The following is a 7670-nucleotide window of genomic DNA, read 5'->3' as shown; positions in this document are numbered from 1 at the left end:
ACTTTAATTTGATTCAAAAAGCTTTTTTTGAATGTGTTTGATTATCATTTGATTCAATTAGCTTTGTTGAATGTATTTGACTTTCATTTGATTCAGAAAGCTTTGTTTGAATGTGTTTTACTTTCATTTGATTTAATTAGCTTTGTTTAAATATGTTTGACTTTTGTTTGATTCAAAAAGCTTTGTTTGAATGTGTTTGACTATGATTTGATTCGTTTAGCTTTGTAGAATGCATTTGACTTTAATTTGATTTAAAAAGCTTGATTTGAATGTGTTTAACTTTCATTCGAATCAATTAGCTTTGATAAATGCATTTGACTTTCATTTGATTTAAAAAGCTCTGTTTGAATGTGTTTGACTTTCATTTGATTCAATTAGCTTTGCTTGAATGTGTTTGACATTCATTTGATTAAATTAGCTTTGTTTAATTGTGTTTGACTTTTATTTGATTCAATTAGCTTTGTAGAATGCATTAGACTTTAATTTGAATCAAATAGCTTTGGTTGACTATGTTTGACTTTCGTTTGATTCAATTAGCTTTATTGAATGCATTTGACTTTTGTTTGATTCAAAAAGCTCTGTTTGAATGTGTTTCACTTTCATTTGATTAAATTAGCTTTGTTGAATGTATTAGACTTTAATTTGAATCAAAAAGCTTTGGTTCATTGTGTTTGACTTTCATTTGATTCAATTAGCTTTATTGAATGTATTTGACTTTCATTTGATTCAAAAAGATTTGTTTAAATGTGTTTTACTTTCATTTGATTGAATTAGCTTTGCTTGAATGTGTTTGACTTTCATTTGATTATATTAGCTTTGTTGAATGCATTTGACTTTCATTTGATTTAGAAAGCTTTGTTTGAAAGTGTTTGACTTGCATTTGATTTAATTAGCTTTGTTTGAATGTGGTTGACTTTAATTTGATTCAAAAAGCTTTGATGAATGCATTTGACTTTCATTTGATTTAAAAAGCTCTGTTTGAATGTGTTTGACTTTCATTTGATTCAATTAGCTTTGCTTGAATGTGTTTCACATTCATTTGATTAAATTAGCTTTGTTTAATTGTGTTTGACTTTTATTTGATTCAATTAGCTTTGTAGAATGCATTAGACTTTAATTTGAATCAAAAAGCTTTGGTTGACTGTGTTTGACTTTCGTTTGATTCAATTAGCTTTATTGAATGTATTTGACTTTTGTTTGATTCAAAAAGCTCTGTTTGAATGTGTTTCACTTTCATTTGATTCAATTAGTTTTGCTTGAATGTGTTTGACTTTCATTTGATTAAATTATCTTTGTTGAATGCATTTGACTTTCATTTAATTTAGAAAGCTTTGTTTGAAAGTGTTTGACTTGCATTTGATTTAATTATCTTTGTTTGAATGTGGTTGACTTTAATTTGATTCAAAAAGCTTTGTTTGAATGTGTTTGACTTTCATTTGATTCAACTAGCTTTGTTTGAATGTGTTTGACTTTCATTTGATTCAATCAGCTTTGTTTGAATCTATTTGACTTTCATTTGATTCAATTAGCTTTGTAGAATGCATTTGACTTTCATTTGATTAAATTAGCTTTGTTGAATGCATTATACTTTAATTTGATTATCATTTGATTCAATTAATTTTGATTGAATGTGTTTGACTTTCATTTGATTCAATTAGCTTTGTAATATGCATTTGAATTTCAGTTGATTCAATTAGCTCTGTTGAATGCATTAGACTTTAATTTGAATCAAAAAGCTTTGGTTCACTGTGTTTGACTTTCATTTGATTCTATTAGCTTTATTGAATGCATTTGACTTTTATTTGATTCAAAAAGATTTGTTTGAATGTGTTTTACTTTCATTTGATTCAATTAGCTTTGCTTGAATGTGTTTGACTTTCATTTGATTAAATTAGCTTTATTGAATGCATTTGACTTTCATTTGATTCAAAAAGATTTGTTTGAATGTGTTTGACTTTCATTTGATTTAATTAGCTTTTGTTGAATGCATAAGACTTTAATTTGATTCAAAAAGCTTTTTTTGAATGTGTTTGATTATCATTTGATTCCATTAGCTTTGTTTGAATGTGTTTGACTTTTATTTGATTCAAAAAGCTTTGTTTGAACGTGTTTGACTGTCATTTTATTCAATTAGCTTTGTTTGAATGTGTTTGACTTTCATTTGATTCAATTAGCTTTGTAAAATGCATTTGACTTTCATTTGATTTAATTAGCTTTGTTGAATGTATTTAACTTTTATTTGACTCAGAAAGCTTTGTTTGAATGTGTTTTACTTTCATTTGATTTAATTAGCTTTGTTTAAATGTGTTTCACTTTTATTTGATTAAATTAGCTTTGTTTAATTGTGTTTGACTTTTGTTTGATTCAATTAGCTTTGTAGAATGCATTAGACTTTAATTTGAATCAAAAAGCTTTGGTTGATTGTGTTTGACTTTTGTTTGATTCAATTAGCTTTATTGAATGCATTTGTTTTTTATTTAATTCAAAAAGCTCTGTTTGAATGTGTTTCTGATGTGATTTTTAGTCCGAAAACTAAGCCTCACAAAGATATGAATCTAACCTAATTCTATACAGAAAATTCACCAAGAATTAAGCAAGAAACTTAGATTAATTAATCAAGAATCCACCTAATTAATCACCCTAGGTGATTGTTTTAACTAAAACAAACAAAACAGCAAATTGGAATCCACCAATCAAGAATTTAAGTAATCCAACTTAAACAAAAGCAATCAGAAATATTATTATGAATGTATGATTAAACTTGTATATTATTCGAAGATTACAACCCTATATTTATAAACTCAATCAATTATCCTAATCCCACTTGAATTAGAATTCTAATCCCCTAACAAAAACCCACGGATTGCATAACTTAATCAAGTTTAGATAACTTTGATTTAGTTATTTAATCCTACTTAAACTCTAACTACTCTTAAGATAAAACTTGCCTATTTTATCCTAACTCAAGCTTGCACTCCAAGCTATTATTGACGCCTACTAGACTAAAACAATTCCTAATGCAATTAGAAATCCTAAGTGCTTAAAACAAGAAAAACCCTTTCAAGTGAAAGGTAAAAACTTGTAAGCAAAAACCTAAGAAAGCTTTTAAAGAAACCTTAAAGAACTATCAAGAAGCTTCAAGAACTCCCAAGAACGCCACCATACAAAGCGTGGCTTTGTCTTGATGCCCCCGATAGTAAGTTTGACCTATTGAAGAAGCTTCCAAGTATAGATTCATGCTTTCTTGACTTTCTTGGAATAATTCTTCAACATGCTCATCGTTCACATTGATGCACGCATCATCCTCCCCTTCTTCAAAAGAATTTGCCCTCAAATCTTCAATAGCACCATCTGGCAAATACTTCACCAAATCCCCAATATTAAATGTTGCGCTTACACCATATTCTCCCGGCAATTCAAGCTTATATGCATTCTCATTGATCTTCTCAATAATCTTGAACGGCCCCTCACTTCTTGGCATCAATTTATTCTTTCGTTTGTTAGGAAATCTCTCTTTTCTCAAGTGTAGCCACACCAAGTCGCCAACTTCAAAACTTTGTGGCTTTTTGTTCTTGTTAGCTCGTGCTTTGTAGAGTTCATTGACACGTTCAATCCTAGCTCTAACTTGTGCGTGTAGCTTTATCATGTACTTGATTTTAGTCTCGGCATCCTTATGAATCACTTCCCCTTTTGGAATTTCAATTAAATCAATGGGCATTTTTGGATTGACACCATAAACAACTTCGAATGGTGTGTGTTTTGTGGCATAAGTAGGTGATCTATTGTAAGCAAACTCGGCATGAGCAAGCTTAATATCCCAATCTTTTTGTGTGTTGCTCACTAGTCCACGTAAAAGCACACCAAGAGTTCGATTTGTTACCTCCGTTTGTCCGTCCGTTTGCGGGTGATATGATGTACTAAATAACAGCTTCGTTCCCACCAACTTCCATAGTGATTTCCAAAAGAAACTCATGAACTTTGTATCACGATCACTCACAATACTGTTCGGCAACCCATGTAGTCTCACCACTTCCTTGAAATACAATTCCGCCACTTTCATAGCATCGTCCACTTTGTGACAAGGTATGAAATGAGCCATCTTGGAAAATCGATCCACTACAACCATGATTGAGTCCTTTCCTCTTTGAGTCCTTGGCAAACCAACTACAAAATCCATAGACACGTCTTCCCAAGGTGAATCTGGCACGGGCAAGGGCGTATATAAGCCTTGATGAAACGTAGCCTTGGCTTTTTGACATGTTGCACACCTAGAAACTATTGATTGTACATCCGCTAGCATTCTAGGCCAATAAAAATGCTCTTGCAGCATAGTTAATGTTTTCGTTATGCCAAAATGTCCCGCTATCCCTCCTCCATGCACTTCTCTTACTATTAATTCTCTAATAGAACACTTAGGCACGCACAAACGATTCCCCTTGAAAAGAAAACCGTCTTGTAAAACATAGGAACCTACGGCCCCCTTGGAACACTCCTCTAGGATTGTAGAGAAATCCACGTCCCCCTTATAGTACTCCTTGATTAACGCGAAACCAAGTAGTTTACAATTCAACACTCCAAGCAACGTGTGTCTTCTAGATAGTGCATCGGCCACTACATTTGCTTTCCCCTCCTTATACTTTGAAGAAAAATTGAAAGCTTGTAGAAACTCTACCCATTTAGCATGTCTAGGGTTCAATTTTTGTTGACCATGAATGTACTTCAAAGCTTCGTGATCACTATGCAACACAAAGTGATTTGGGCGCAAATAGTGACTCCAATGGTCCAATGCTCGCACAATAGCATAGAACTCCTTGTCATAGGTAGAATAGTTCAATCTAGCACCGTTTAATTTCTCACTAAAATAGGCAATAGGGCGCTTCTCTTGAACCAAAACGGCACCAATCCCTACACCACTAGCGTCGGTCTCTACCTCAAATGGTTGTGAAAAATCCGGCAATGCAAGTACGGGTGCTTCACATAGCTTCCTTTTGACCAAATCAAATGCACGTTGGGCTTCCTTGGTCCACTCGAATTTTCCCTTGTCTTTCTTCAAGCATTCAGTCATAGGTGCAACTATCGTGGAAAAATTCTTCACAAATCTTCTATAAAACGACGCTAGACCATGAAACGATCTAACTTCACTCACATTGGTAGGTACGGGCCAAGTCTTGATAGCTTCAACCTTGGATTGATCCACGGACACACCATCTTTGGATACTACATACCCTAGAAACGTCACGCTAGGAACAAGAAAATAACATTTTTCCAATTTTGCGTACAACTTCTTCTCCCTAAGAACCTCCAAAACGCTTCTCAAATGCATTAGATGATCATTGAAATTTTCAGAATAAATTAATATGTCATCCAAGTAAACAACTACGAACCTTCCAAGAAATGGTTTCAACACCTCGTTCATCAATCTCATAAATGTACTGGGCGCATTGGTTAGACCAAAAGGCATGACCAACCACTCATACAACCCCACTTTAGTCTTGAAAGCCGTCTTCCATTCATCTCCTTCCCTCATGCGTATTTGATGATAGCCACTCATAAGATCAATCTTGGAAAATAGCTTTGAACCATGCAATTCGTCTAACAAATCATCAAGTCTAGGTATAGGAAATCTATACTTGATGGTTATGTTGTTCACACTCCTACTATCAATGCACATACGCCAACTCCCATCTTTTTTTGGAACTAACAATGTAGGCACGGCACATGGGCTCATACTCTCTTTCACGTAGCCTCTTTGCATCAATTCCTCTATTTGACGTTGCATTTCCTTTGTTTCTTCCGGATTACTTCTATATGCTGCCTTGTTAGGTAGTGGAGCTCCCGGAATAAGATCAATTTGATGTTCAATACCACGAATTGGTGGTAATCCCGGTGGTAATTCACTAGGAAAAACATCACAATACTCTTGCAATACTACTTCTAATTCCACGGGCCTCTTTTCTTGTTTACTTTCATTCACTTGCACATTGTTAGCCACCATAATATATACTATATTGTTGTTGTTGATCTCTTTCTCCAACTCCTTTTCCCCAATTAAATATGCACCTTTTGAACTAGGGTTAATTCTATGATCAACAAGTGGTTTCAATGCATATGATTTTTCCCCCTTTCCTTTTCGAATTATATACACATTTGTCCTACCATTACACTTGACAAATCTATCATATTGCCATGGTCTACCCAATAAGATATGACAAGCATCCATAGGGCATACATCACATAAAACTTTATCATGATATTTGCCAATTGAAAAGGTGATTAGGGCTCGTTTCGTTACCTTCACGTCACTAGCATCATTGAGCCAATGTAGCTTGTAAGGTTTTGGGTGATCGGTTGTAGGCCACTCTAATTTGTTGATCAAAGTTGTAGACACCACATTTGTGCAACTTCCCGAGTCTATTATTACGTCACACAATCGATCTTCCACCTTGCACCTTGTTAAAAAGATTTTCTCTCTTTGATTCTCTTCAACGGGCATAGGTTTAGAGTGAAGAGCTCTCCTTAGAACCAAGCTCTTTCCTTGCGTTTCACCATCAACCTCTTCGGCACTACCCTCCTCTTCTTCAAAATCACGTTCTTTCTCGACCACAACCTCCATGTCACTATTTCCCTCGCACCTAGCTTTCTCTTCTTCCCATTCTTGAGCCGTCATAGTGCGTTTTGAGTAGCAATTGCTTGCTATGTGGCCAACACTCCCACATTTGAAACATTTTCTATCTTCGGTCACCTTCTTGCTAGCTTCGTTTCTGGGTTTGTTATCTTTAGCATACGGATTAGAAGAAGTCCTATCAAAGGTAGGCTTGTCACTAGCCTTTGTGAACGTGCGTGTGAACGGTTTCACACTTGAGGTCTTCTTGGCCTTGAATTGTCTTTCAACCTTAATGGCCGCCTTGCATACTTCTTCAAACGAATAGTATTCGTGCAATTCAATCTTCTCTTGAACATTTTCGTTCAAACCTGCAATAAAACGTGCTATTTTGTGCTCTAGAATTTCTTCTAAATCACACAATAAACATAGTTTCTCAAACTCACACAAATAAGCCTCCACGGATTGATTTCCTTGCTTAAAAGTCTGCATCTTGAGATACACTTCTTGCACGTACTCATGGGGCACAAATTGACGCTTCATATATTTCTGCAATTGTGTCCAAGTAGTGATCTTGGATCGTCCCTCCTTGCGTCTCTTTTTCTTGAGATTATCATACCATAAACTCGCATAACCTGTGAGTTTTAATTCAGCAAGTTTGCACCTCTTTCGTTCATCATACTCCTTGTAATCAAAGAGTGTTTCGGCTCTTCTAACCCACTCAAAATATTTTTCGGGGTCTAGCATACTACCATTGAATTCCGGAAAATCTAACCTTATATTTCGGTCATCATCTTTGGCCTTGTTCTTCCGTCTATGCCTTCTAGGTTCATCACTCGAAGATGAATCTTTATGGCGTGATCTACTTGCTTTTCTCCTTTCATATTCGTCTTCACTTGAACTAGAAATTGCAACTGATTTGTTCTTCCTTGAAGATGAAGTTTTGTCACGTTCGTCAAGCCTAGCCAATACTTCTTGCAATTGTTGTGACAATCGCTCTATTTGACGATCCCTCCGCAAGTTATGCGCTTGATCAAGGTTCAAACCCCTTGGAATCCCTGGGATTTCT

Source organism: Chenopodium quinoa, unplaced genomic scaffold, assembly GCF_001683475.1.
Source record: "Chenopodium quinoa cultivar QQ74 unplaced genomic scaffold, ASM168347v1, whole genome shotgun sequence".
NCBI lineage: Eukaryota > Viridiplantae > Streptophyta > Magnoliopsida > Caryophyllales > Amaranthaceae > Chenopodium > Chenopodium quinoa.
The sequence above is the reverse complement of the archived record's forward strand: the minus strand, read 5'-3'. Positions refer to the sequence as shown.